Source organism: Stegodyphus dumicola, chromosome 9, assembly GCF_044657685.1.
Source record: "Stegodyphus dumicola isolate Sdum_Otavi_A_Nest chromosome 9, ASM4465768v1".
In the NCBI taxonomy this organism is placed as follows: domain Eukaryota; kingdom Metazoa; phylum Arthropoda; class Arachnida; order Araneae; family Eresidae; genus Stegodyphus; species Stegodyphus dumicola.
Window position 1 is genome coordinate 191,382,634 of NC_140776.1, and position 14,505 is coordinate 191,397,138.

General features: G+C 32.6%; 1 long non-coding RNA gene across 4 annotated transcripts in view; it reads right to left on the reverse strand.

Annotated features, from left to right (window-relative positions):
* LOC146995601 (uncharacterized) overlaps positions 1 to 14,505 on the reverse strand; it is a 214,508-nt gene that overhangs the window by 109,539 nt on the left and 90,464 nt on the right. The window contains exon 1 of one of the 4 annotated variants that reach the window (XR_015043182.1): positions 12,069 to 13,243. The exons of 2 other annotated variants lie outside the window; for them this stretch is intronic. This is a non-coding gene — a long non-coding RNA (uncharacterized LOC146995601). Of the gene's footprint in view, positions 1 to 12,068; positions 13,244 to 14,505 lie in introns of those variants that run through there. One more of the 4 variants, XR_015043183.1, reaches the window with a different exon arrangement.

Genomic DNA, 14,505 nt, shown 5'->3' on the forward strand with positions numbered 1-14,505 from the left:
ATAAGCGATAAAAAAAATTGACAATTGTCCGCGAATAAAACAAAAGTCTGCTGCGATTTCTCCCGATCTAGTCTTTTTCAATTAATAACTAAATTACGCTTAGACTTTTTAAAGGTTCATGTCGTAACGAGCAAACCTTTTGTTTACGTTTCAACGTAAGGAGCTTTTTGCCCCGCTAAGTTCTTTGAAATATTAAACTGGAATCTTTTAGCAAAAAGTTGATTACGTTCCATTAGTGATTTACTTAATTAGATGAGAATTAAGGTGATTAGACAAAAATTATAATTATTTAATCGTCAATTCTTAAACTTTTTAAAAGTTGCACGACATACCCAGCAAATTTTTTTTATGCTTGAACCAAAGACAAACAAATCCTTCTGCTCGCAGGGCGTTGATTTTGATTGATTTATTGAGATTACGGCAAAGCACACTAGGGCTATTTCCTAAGAGGATGGATGGCTTCGTGGAAGACTTTCTAAGGCAAACTGGCTCGCATACACATTATTTGATTACGGAAAAGCACACTATCTCAGGGCTCACGAAAACCACGAAAGCGACCATGCAGCCAGCCCGTTTTCGGGATTCGAACCTCAGATCGAACTATCAGTGTTCAGCGACTTTACCGCTTCGCCGCTGGTGGGCTTCTGCCCGCAGGGCGAAAGACAAACAAAGGAAAATGGAAAAGGGCAATTTCGTTTGAGAGAAAGATAATTTCGCAGCATTTTAATACGAAATATTTAAAGGCCACATAAAAAAAACTGTGTTTAAAAACCCTGAGCACTTCCTTCCCTTGTGTGCAAGATCCCGTTAACTAAAAATTATTCATATGCTTAGTTAACCGTTAATTAATTGATTAACTAGGAGTTACAAATAACTCTTTCAAATCTCAGCTGGATTCTATTAATTCAAGGTGATTACGTTTCATTAATAATTCACTTCATTAGCTGAGAATTAACAGAAATATTTCGAATTTAGTTAGATATTCAATATTTAGTTGGATACTGTTAATACGTATGTTTAGAGAATCCGTGGAAAACAGTAAAAAAATCTCCAAAAAAAATCTCTTTTCTGTGTTTTATAACTGCAAAAAATATCTTTCACTTACATGTGCTATTATTACAGCCTGTGTCGAGCCGTAAAATCGCCGAACTTCGGTACGAGGTTTGAATCCCGCGAACGGGCCGGTTGCATGGCCATTTTCGTGGTTTTCCCCATGTGAAACGTGTATAGGAGCCAGTTCCCTTAGAGAGTCCTCCACGAAGGCATCCCTTTCCTTTGGCAGATATCCCTAGTGTGCTTTGCCGTTTTCTCAATAAACCAATAAAACTCAATAGAGCGTAAATTGATTAAAAATTCATTTTATCTGGAGAGTAATCATTTATGTTTGCAGTGAGTATTATTTTATACTAAGCATATCATAAATAAATGTTTCTAAAAAGATGTACAAAAAAAGTCGATTGCAAAATCTAATTCATATTTTTAATCTCCTACCTTTAAAGTGAAAATCTTATCTTTCGCCTATGTTTATTTTTGGAAAGCAAACTACTAAATAATAGTACAATTTTCAAATAATAATAAAGCGAAAAAAGAAAATCTGTAAGGTTTCAGATTTTAAATTACGTCCAAAGGAGCGTTTTTTAACATTTTATGTGTTACCTTTATTTATTAAATATCACGTTCTTCGCACTTAAACCATAAAATTCAGTTCAAGAGCAATATCGCAAAATAATTTTAAATTGAGCCTATCTTTAGAATATCCGATGCGGAGTCTCACGCGCTGGAGATAAAAATGTTTTTTTCTGTACAACGTTGCCATGGCTCGCTCTGAAATCCTTGAGTTTGTTAATAAAAAATTCGCCTAAGTGTTAAAAAATATGAAATCGATCATAAAACAAATTCCAAATTTCAAATTTGGGCTTCCAGATGCCCATATTCGCAGCAGAATTACGTCATTCAAAATTGGATGGCTCTAGGTACCGTTGTTTTATAACAGTGCGAGAAACATACATATATTGATGCAGATTCTTCATTATTTAATTTCCTTAAGTATAATACAGGGCGATAATATTTTGTTGCGACAATTTGAAAAGTGATACAGGCGTTTATAGTGTTTCGACGCAAAATCGGAAAACGAAAACAATAGTCCCTCAAGGACAAAGCCCCTTTGGACTAATAAAAAATACAATTTATTGCAATGATGGATGAGAAAAGAGGTATATTGGCTCATTAATTATACGCAGAACTGGCTTTACTAATGCTTAGTCGCTTTGACTTTCTGTGTTCCCTCTTATTTATTGCAGCTGCTCTGATTGTGTGCTTAGGTTACTGTGAGTTGAGTTACTCCCATGGGTTTTGACCTATCGTCGTGAACGCGCAAATTTTTTTCATGCTGAAAACAGTCTGCGTTAGAAAAAACACCGGAAGTGATGAAAGATGCTGCAGGTGGATAATTTTTCTTCAAATATAAACAAATCTTTCACTTCTTTCCCAAGGTTCACTCGCTCATTTTTGTTTTACTAATCGTTTTTTTGGCACCGGAATACTTGCAAAATAGAACATGGAATGTGTCAACAGCTGCCGTGGGACGAATTCGTCTTACTCTCCTATTCTCGGTCACCGTCAACCTTGGATGCAGGAACTAGCTAGTCGAAGTCCCTCAGGCTTTTTGCCAGTTGTCACCAGCTATGGGATCCTGAAAGTAGAAACATTTTTAAAGGAACAAGATGTGAATTTTGAAGAGAAAGTGGCCACATTGCCACTGAACAAATTTGTCATCGTGTGGTGGAGATATATTGCGAATTCAGTAGTAAAAATAAATGTACAGTGATTCTCGATTAAGTTAAGATATTTACATAAATACATAAAATAGTTTAGGAATAATCAAAGTCCAATTCACTCCCGCTCATTATATACTCGTGGTTCAACTCGGATCGATTTGTTGCGTGGTGGAAATTATCTCCTCACCCTTTCCTTTTAGTCGCAGTTTGGAATCGAATTATTTTACCCACGCAGATTTTGGTTTGGTTTGGTTTGGTTTGGTTTAGATAAGAGTTTTTTAAACTGTGTTTGGGGGTCGCCAAAAATTTTAGCGTTTTTGATATTTATTTAACTGATTATAATAGTTTTACAATTACCAAATATTTTTACACAATGTATCTGAAAGAAGATAAAGATACAGACGAAAAAAATGAAAAAAACGTTTCGACGCATTCTTTTGCGTCGTTCAATGTACATAAACATTCATTATACTTGGCTTTGCACGTGATGCTGTCATTTCTTCTGTTATTTACAAGTACTTGTAAGTTTTACTAACTAACGTTTATTTTATTTTAAAACTTTACTGTCCTCTCTTATTTTTCACTTCCGCCCGGAATAAAGAAGATCCATAAAGCTTTATGGCCAGAGAAGCCATAAAGTTTTATGATGCATTTCAAGAAGGAGAACCTGGATTGACTGCTAGTTCTGGCTGGCTCCATGGATGGAAAAAAGTGTACCACCACCCACAGATCAAGTGACAAGGGCAGTGGCGTAGCGAGGGGGAGGGCAAGGGGGTGTATTATACCTCGGGCGCCGCTCGCAGAGGAGCGCCAAATGATCTCCAAACAAGATTTTCCCGAAAATTTCAGTTTTTATTTTGATCGATTTCTGGAAAATATATTTAAAATTAATAATTATTGTAATATAATTAATTATTTATTTTCTTGGTTTGTCTGACAAAATTGTGTAATGAAATGTTTGCAGTACATCAACCAAATATCTCTGCATACAAAACGTTCTTTCTGACCACTTTATTTCACATAGAGACACTTTATTTCACATATTTATTTCACATAGAGATATATTTTTAGTTTTTTTTTAAACGAAATGCTCATATAGTTCCCGCTTTTTATATTAAAACGATAACACGACCTTGTCCCGAATTTCTCAAACATATCCAGTTTCCAGAAACAATTCCATAGTCTGGAAATGACATTTTTGAAAACTCCTAACACTTCCGCTATAATGGATTTCGTTTGACTCTCCTGTAAACGAATGATGGCCTTCCTGACTATCGATTCAACTAAGTCATCTTGCTGAGACATCGTACATTCACTGCTACAAAGCATTCAATGCGTGTCAATTGTTTTTAATCTCCTACTGCAAAGAAATACTACAGGTCGCTCCTTATCTAATACGCATAGTTTTCGACGTAACAGACGTCGAAATTTAATATTATTTTTTAATAATTTAATATTATTAATTAAATTTGCATATTTTGTAAAGGTTATAATTTTCCTTTATAATCTCTTCTATTTCTTAAAATGTTTGTCTATTACATGGTTATTTCATACCGAACTCACAATGTCCCCTAATTGTTTTGAGCAGTGAATGTGACTGCAAGATACTACTCCGCAGTAGAAAAGAAATTGAACCTAAAACTCCATTACAGATCTATGCAGAAAATGTTTTTTTAAACCTAGGAGTCGCACTTCAAACACTATCGAATACTATTTCATTATCAAATCGTTCGTTCAGCAAATTAAAATAAATTTTGACTATTTACAATCAACGGTGGGACAAGATCCCCTAAGTCATTTGCATTTTTAAATGCGGAAAGAGAAAAATTTGAAATGATCGACTTTGATGAAGTAAGTGATAAATTTCCTTCATCTAAGGCAAGAAAAATGTATACATAGTAATTTATTGTATTAATATAATTTGAGAAGGCAAAATTTTTAAAACTTTGGACTTTAAAACTTTGGATTTAACTTTGGATTTTAAAACTTTTAAAGCTGGACGGCAGAATTTTGAAGTTGTAAAGCAGGCACCGTGCGGCAAAACGTCTAGCGCCGGCCTTGAGCATCATTCCAAGTCTTAGTAAATCAGCTTAGAATAATTAGAACTGATTTATAGGAATTTAGCAAAACTGTGCTACAGTAACATATCATTGATAAAAGTATATCTCAGAAGAAAATATTCTTATTATTATACTATAATGTTCCCTTAAAAAGAATGTAATATTTAGCAATCATACTTAGTATTGCCGATTTTTCAAGAAACACAAAATTCACAAAGTTTTGCAAGCGAGTACACCATTCAATACTTTACAAATGAGTCGCACTTGATCAAACAAACCATAGGCTTATACACAACCGTCCAGGAGTAATTTAGTCAGGTATTTTTTTAAATGTTAATATGCAAAATATAGAATTAATACTAAATATGCATAAATTTTAGACTTGAGCCTTCTTGACGTGCTTTCGTGGTGTAGTGGTCTGCACACTGGGCGCGTATTTCAGAGATCCGCGGTTCGATTCCCGGAGAGGGGGTTGCTCATTTTTCAAGTCTCCTGCTTCCATAAAGTATCGAATGTCTCTGCAATCTAAGTGAAGAAATATTCGACATAACAGACATTTAACTTTTTCTTATAATATAAATTTTCCGTGGGAACAGTTTTACATTGAGCTGAAAATAAGTTTATGTATTCTGCGGTAAAAATTTACATTCATTCAATTAATTATTTATGTGTACTGAAAATTGTTATTTCATTTTATGTAAAATTTATCTGGCGAAATTGAATTTAGAAATTTTCTGCATTGGCTATAATTTTCTTCCTTCTGCAAAGATTGGTATATGCGTAAACGAGACATATTTTGTCGAATGCCGTAACAGCATTGCCGTATCCTTTTGTGTTAATATATTCAAAAATTTTAAATGCTATTACGTAAATTACAGCATTATATGTTACATGAAGGGGATTAAATTGAATCCAAATTCAAAATATTTACATGCCTTTTCACTCATTTTTCTAACAATTTTATTTTCATAGGGAAAGTTACCAAACACTGATGATATAATAAAATTAACAGTAATTTGTGTTCTATATTCTTAAGCAGAATACATAATGCAGCTCATCAGCGCTCCAGCGGTCGCCAGGGCCGTAGCTAGAAGGGGGCAAGGGGAGCATCTGTTCCCGGGCGCAGAATCCAAGGGGCGCCAAACTAATGTTACGACATTGTAGAATTAAATGTTTTCCATCCTTGGCAAGCAGTAAGGGGCGCGAAATCTTCAGTTGTCCCTGGGCGCTGAAAACCCTAGCTACGATTCTGGCGGTCGCTTAACACTGATAGTTCGACAGGGGCTCAAATCCCAGCAAACAAGCTGGTTGCAAGATAATTTAGTTATTTCTTCATGTGTAAGGTAAATACAATCAAGTTTCCCTTTCTCATACTTCGTTAAGTCCTCCACGAAGGCATCCCTTCTCTTAGACAGACAGTTCCCGTGCTTTGCCGTGATTCAAATAACCACCAAAGAAGAAATGATAAGAAAATGCAGTAGATACTAGCTATTCAAGGGATAGAACAAATTATTAATAGATGTAGAAGAGCATTTTTGAAATCATTTCTTGAGTACCAATTCCGCGGAGTTCTAAATCACCGAGAGTTCTTAAATGTTAAATAACTTCAGTGCCTTTAATTGAGTCTGAAAATTGGATTGATGGAGTTGAATTTTTTGAATTTTAAAATTTTCAATTTGCTAGAAAAGACGAATTTTCTGCTCAAGTGCTTGCAACAATATTGAAAATTCAAAATTTGCGAATCTATGGGCGACGTGCGTCATTAATTACATCAAATGCTTCTAATAATTCTTCTAATAACTGTTTTAGAGTTTAACATAAAAACTCTAAAATTGCAGGGACTGTAAATAATCTAAAGATATTTAGAAATACAACAAGATTTGACAGTTGAGGAAAATTGAAAAATACACTATTTATCATAAAAGATGAACTGAATAATAAGATGTAAGAAAGAAAAATGTTCTCCTTTCTTTTTTTTTATTTTCACAATTTAAAAAAAAAAAAAAAATGATATAAATCTAAAATTTGGTTACTTAGGGAAATTGCTATAAATTGAGCATAAAACAAATCAGTGCGAGAATGCTTTTGCATACGAACTGCGACTGCAAACACATTTCAACCAGTTTTAACCAGCTTCAGATGTTAAAAAGTTCCAGAATTAAGATCTTATTGTAAATGCACAAAGTTTAAATCTTGGCATAAAATTAAATAACTTGGGCATTTAAAGCCCGAATATTGGAAAATATCATAATTAAGAATTTTTAAATTTTTGCAATAGCATACGTACAAAATAATGATCAACAATTGATTCATGGTTTTCATACGAATACAATAATCCGAATGGAATGTAAAAGATTATTACTATTCTAATTTATATTGAAAGTTGTTACACGACCTTGAAAAATCAATATTATAATTTATAAGGCAGACATGTAACTGAAATTATTAAATGCCACAAAAATGCAAATATAATGAGACTTTCCTAATGCGACCACTAACGGCCGCTTCAAGCGATTTTTAAGCCACTTATATAGATGGTTGCATTAGAGAGGCAAATGTCTAAAAGCCTGTTTATTTATGTTGTAGGAAACACTTTTAGAGTTCGCCGTCATGAGATTCTCTGTACTTATATGTAAAAGCGTTACAAATAATACGTCTTACTAAAACGATCTGACATATTTAGGCTTCTAAAATGATGTCAAAAATTTCAAAAAGGAAATCTAACAGAAAAAATTCCTGATTTGGTTAATTTAAAGCAGTTAACACATTTTATGATAAATAAAACATTAATTAAAGCACCAGAGGCTTCAGTATGAGAGTAGATTAGCATGATCATCAAATCAGATTATTTAGGTTATGGCAAAGTACCATAAGATTATCTGCCTACGGGGATATGGATGCCTTCATGGAGGACTGTTTATAGCGGGGAGTTGATACAAAAATGATTTCATACGTCTGATAGAAACTGACTCGTATTTATGTTACACATGGAGAAAACCACGAAAATTTCCTGGTAAGCAGCACATTCGCCATGGCTTGAACGGTGGCTTGGCAAATGCGGTCAAGAGCAGGAGACTGACGTTAATGACGGAAGGGGAAAGTAAACGGCTGTGTCAGGGATCCTAAGGGGAGATACATTTAAAAAAAGTGTTTTTAGGTCTCATTCAGTATCAGTATATCAGAAATAAATGATGTACATGGTATCAGAATGGAGACAAATTACATAAGATACGAAAAGTTATATTTATTTGTTTATTAACATTTCATTATTACATTGTTTTCGTTCAGAAATTTCCTTCCACCCCCTCTGAGCAATACATACAGGTACATGTAAGTCGGCTGAAAAGCACTGCTATAAACAAATAATCCAACCCAATTCCAGTTGAACAGAGCTTATTAATACTAATTGTTTACGGAAAGCATCCTAGTTTTTGAAAAGCTTCGTATCATCTAACATAAAATTAATTAATTAATCATCTTAAAAATGATTTTGTATTGAATATGGCAAAACATATGAGGGTTGTCTAGGCATGATTTCATGGAGAATTTTCTAAGGAAAATCGGCTCATATTTACATACCTTAAGGAAATCCACGAAAATGCTTACACAAAGTGGTACGTTGCAGTAGGGTTCCTTCAATCCATCTGTTAAATTTGCATCTAATTGTCAAGTGCTCCCATCTGTTAAATTTGCATCTAATTGTCAAGTACTCAATTTTTTTGGCTAGTTTATACATTCAAAGGAAAATACAAGTTTACTCACTGAACTTCGCACGTTAGTCTGAATAACCTTTAAACCCGATGAACAGTATATTTCTGTGACAAGGCGAGCTTTCTGACTGTACAATCTGTTTTACATTGAGCAAGCTTGTGCCGAATAAGTTTATTCGCTGTTTTATGTAATTTCTGCAATATTTTTTAATTCTTTTATTTTTTTCATTTAAATTTTATTTTTTTAAAGATAATTTCTTTTTATTCACAAATATTTATATTTTCTATTTTTCTAATAAGTGAAACATTTAATTAGATTCTGATATTTTGTTTTCATAAGATAAAGTACGAAACCTTTGTTAAAATTTTCATTGCTCAATGTAGTTCAGTGACCGTATTTTAATGTGCCATTTTATTCGCGAGTCCATTCATCCGATTTGAAACTTGGAAATGAATTAACAAATCGATCTTTCCATTCAATTGGTCCTATCGACTTGAATACAGTGAGCCTGAGTAAACGGGAAGTATCTTTCGTAAATATAAAAACCATTATAAGCGCATTTCTAAATAATAATTTTAAAATATAATTTTGACAGCTGTTTGACGCTGCTTTCAAAAGATTTCTTAATTATAAATATAAATATATATACTGAAAATTACGAAGAGAATAACACATACGTATCTGTTATTACGAGAATAAGTATTTCTAATGTGCAATAGGGCAACTTATTTACTGTATTGATTTATTACTTATTGTAATGGATTGGAATATCTGAATATGAATTAGCTGAATATTTAAGAAAAATATTATGACTGCGAGAATAGGAAAAAAAAATTTTTTTTGAATATTTACTTTCTTATAGAATGCAGATGAATTCATTTTTACTCAACGAAAATCAAAATTTAGTAGCTAATTAATTTGTCCTGTATTGAGCACTTTAGTTCAGTGATCCGTATTAATGGGCGCTTTAAAAAAAAATTAAATGCTTCAAGAATAATTAGAAAAGGGCATAATTCTCTTCTTACCCTTAAATTCTTCAATAAAAAAACTGCATTTTCAGCTATAACCAAGTGAAATAATTTTCTAAATATAATTCAAAGCATGAAAAATAAGGTACATAAACAGCTTGGAAATGGAACTAGCATTGAGATTTTCTTCAAGAAATATGGTGAAGCTTAACAAAAAGTCTACGAAGTGAAGTAATTCCTTAGAATATTTTCTAACTCTTTATGATTAAATTGCACTCAATTATACTTTATAAACGACATGTAAATACTATTTAATGTATATGTGTGGATGTGTGTGGGGGGGGGCTCACTAGCGGCTGAGCTGTAAAGTCGTTGAACTCTGGCAGGTTGATCCGGGGTTCGAATCCGGATCGACGGGGATGGCTGTATTGGCGTTTTCGAGGTTTTCCCCACGCGTAACGTGCATAACAGTCAGTTTTCCTTAGAAAGTTCTCTACGAGGCACCCTTACCCTTAGGCAAATAACCGTCGAATGCTTTGCTATAATCAAACAAATCAGACCAAACAATAGATATATAAATAAGTAGCTTAAAAAAACTGCTATATTTTATGTATACTTATCAAGTAGTATTTCAATATATATAATGATTAAAAGAAAGGAAAAGTCGGATCCTAACTGATTGTATATAATGTAATCCCTATGAAGGCCCTAACAATTCTCATTTAAAGTCGTTACCCAAAAAGAGAATAAATTAAACTTCAGATACGTATACAATACTGAATCTAATACAAAAAATACAAATATAAAAATAAATTATATATGTACGAAACCTAACTAACTATTTATATTGATATTACGTAAATATACGTATGGTAATGAACATTGTATAATAAAGATATTTTATACCTTGTTCTATATTTGGTTCCATTTATATATACCTATACATAGATATATATAATTTAAGGATTCCATTTAAGGATTATAGTCGTAGTTAATACTACTACATATAAAACACAGAAGTGCATCAATAATGTATTTTTCAGTATTATTTAACTTCATTCTTAGGAATTTTCTGCAGTCTAGTTTGCGTTATTTTATTCATAAGTCTCAAATAAAAACAATTAGTCCTTAGCCGTGAAAAGGTTGAAAGCCGTTCGGTTTTGACTATTATCTCACATACTCAGCTACTTCGCATACATGGAACATAGCATTCGAAATGAAAAACTCAATATTTACTACAAATTCATTCGTGTAACAAATATCTGTCTTTCTACACCTATGACTTTAAAAAAAAATGTTATTTATCTTACAGTTTATCATTAAGTAATACATTTTCATTGTACAAAATTGCATTTATTCGAAGAATTTAATTTGTATTTTCCTTTGTATAAAACTGAATGTAGAGAAGTTAGATGTTTAAACAACCCCCACATTTTCTCATGATCCCAAGCGAGATTGCCGCTCCTTGTCAGCTCTCCCCCTGAAAAAAGGGATTGTAAATTTAGGACCTGACCGCATATGAGGGTATTTCGAGATGCACTACTCCGGCTCTTTCCAGATTCCTAAATGAATCCCCTTAGGGTCCTGACGTATGTAAAAGTCAAAAAATGAAGCTTCTCCAGTTGAGATCAGGGCTAAAGGGCTAGTTCATCAGCTTCTCGCGGCTGAAACCGAAAGAAGAGACTGATGACGTAGTTGGGTTCGCTTGGTCAGTTCTGCTGTCCAGTTTCTTAAGCATTTGCTTGAGAATCAAAACGCTTTGAAAAATAGTTTAATAACCAATATGAGCCGAGATTTTAGCTCATGAAATTGCAATATACATGCATTTAGTATATATGAACTAGAAATATATTTACGTCATACCAAATTAAACTCTAATATGCGTAAAACGTAAGTAAAACATGCATAAACATAACTATTTTTTAAATAACACATATGCGTAAACATAACTAATTTTTTAGGTCTAGTGTACCCTAAATGTAGTAATTCTTTTTCATAATCATCTTTTTAAATGTATGTAAATAGTAACCCACCGATACATGCTAAAGACATTACACATCTATCTAATTAAAAATTAGTTAATGCTAATAATAGATTTCATAACACATTAAAACGAAACAAATTTCACTTCTTCCATTTTTGCTTTTCAATTAGCGTTGATAATGAGTAGTAGAATTTGGTAAGCTTTTGCAATGTCTATTATGAAAGCATTATTATGGAATATCAGTATCAGTATTATTAACATCAATTACTCAAAAAATAATGAAAATGTTTTAAAACAATATTTATATATTTTGGAATAATAGCATGTATTCTTACATTTTAAAAGTATATGCTCTGATACTAATTTATGCTTATGCAGAATTTAATGGTTTATTTTATATAGTAAAATTTAGCAGTCTAAATTAGTATATAATAATATATAATATTTTATATAGTAGTCCAAATAATTATCTGAAACTTGCATAAATTAGGTCACAAATTAAGTGAATAATAAACAAAGTAATGATTCAAATTATTGTTTTTGGTAGGAATAATATGAATCAACTTACATGATGTTTTTTCTTATATAGTTTGGTTCGATAATCCTCTATTACTCTTCATCCATTTATTTGCTTTCTGGTCAGCTTTTCTTGCCGATACAAGGGTTGCATTCCTATTCAAGTGCCAAACCCTTATAAATGTTCGTAAAAGGCAAAATAAACGAACTGAACTCTTATTCACGGAGGGAAAACGTTTCTCAAGTTAAGAAATGAGATTCTGAATTACACCTCTACCTTTTCGAAAAGAACTGCCATGAAAAGAACGGAAAACATTTTCCATTTTCATCATCGTTTCCATCCAAACTGGTGATGGTACAGTTAATCCTCCTTTAGATAATAAAAATATCCAATTTGAGTCGTTAGGAATATGTACGAATTTTTTTGATATTTCACCCAAAGTAGGATCTTTATCTTTCACACGATATGCAATATAACCTGCCACATAAGCGAGCGATTCTTGTTCATATGCAGATATATCTTTCGTTGAATCATAAATTTCGGTTTCCCAAGGAAGTGACGTACATTCATCATAGATGTCTTCGTAATTAATTAAATCATCTTCGTATAAGGAAGTCTCAAACATTTGTGCTTTTTCATTTGAAGAACAGCTCTTTTGTCAAATATGCTTCAACTTTCTTCACATCTTCACAGTCATTAGCATTTGTCTTTAACGACAATTTAGGCAATTTGTTTGCCAATAGCAACCTTTTCAGGCGAATTATTACGTCTGATGGAGACGGATGGTCATTAAAACGCTCTAGACCCCGAATCTGGCTGAACAAGCTTTCTAATACATCTTGAGTCAGTCTTGATGTTAAAATATATATCACATCTATAGATTTTACGTCGTCAAATAAATCGAAAAGCGAATTTATCGATATGATAATACCTTTCTGAAAAGGTAGCATTGTCTGCTTTCCGCATACTCTGAGATCAAAAATCATTTGCTTGATCTCATTTAATTTTTATTTTTGTACTTCATAATAGCTTTCTAGGCTGAAAGCAGCTTTTAAAGGCTTATTGCTAGGGGCTAATGGTACACTACTATTCATAATGTCAAAAAAATCATCAGCCATTGAAAAACAATTACTTGTTGCAGCATTACCAGTCAAATGAATAATTGCTTTAGCCGTTGTGGAGGAAAATAATGCTTTTGCTGGTGCTACTTTCTGTCTCTCGTTCCCTTTTACTGATAAAAATTGAGGTTTCAGTTTATACCACAGTTTAATTTCTCCGATATCTTTATTGAGTACTTCATATATAACGTCTTTGTTTATAATTGTACCATTTCCGAGCATAAAACCTTTATCAAGAAAATGGTTTCTCAAAAGCTTTATGCAATGCGGCATATCAGCAAAAACCCATATTTTGGTGCTGAACTTAGGACTGTAAAAGAAAGATTTATTTGTTGAAATTTGTAATTCTTTCCAAAGGGTTTGACAACCTCCCATGTCAGATACAATTGCTTTGACTCGAAGCCCAGATGATTCAAGTGCAAACAAAATGGAAGACAGAAGATTTTCCTTCATTTGACGATCAAAATCAAAATAAATGGGATATTTCCATTGCGAAATGAGTCCTCGAACCAATACAAATTGAGTCTTTTTAAAAGGACCTAATATCTGATCCAATTTTGAATCATAACAGAGTCTTGAATCTATATGAATTCCATCGAAACTTAATACGCATAATCTTTCTTCGTCAGTTGCATTTTGGCAAGTTTTTTTTTTTTTTTTTATCAATAACAGTACATCATTTAAAATGCCGGGAATTCAACTGAATCTTGAGCACCATCTTTTCAATGTACTTGCACTTGGAAGCGGAATACCCATTTTTTCTTTCCAGAAGTCGTATGACTTTACGGATAACGATCTGATTACTATGCTTTTTGAAATATCGCCTGGAGACCATTTAATTCGCTTTTTTTCATTAATGCATTTATTTGAGTTTCGGTAAATATGTTTTGAATATACGTTTTAATTTTTCTTAGTTTTTCATTTCGTTGATTCACTTTTTTAATGTCTTTCCTCAGTTTCTGAACTTCTTCTAATATTAGTTTTCTATTCCTTTTAAATCTTTTTCTTTGTTCGGAGATAGTTTTTAAATGCTACTTTTTCTCAGTCTGTAAAACAGAAACCTTATTCTCAAGAGCTGATAATTTTGTGATTAAATCATTCACATTTTTCTGGAGGTTGGAACAGTTACAACATTGCTGAGTAATATTATTTTCAGTGAGCTTCTCATAGCTATTATTGTTATCGTTTTGAAGTTCCAGACATGCCTTTTTAGGACTTAAATTCTGAATTCTTTCAAATGCACTTTGTAAATTTTTTCTTTTTTGTTGCCTTTGCTGCCTTGGTGTATTCTGATAAATAACCAAGTCAGGAATACAAGCAGTTGGAATAGCAGCTGACTTCAGTATCTTTTTGTCGGTAATCCTAGCAAC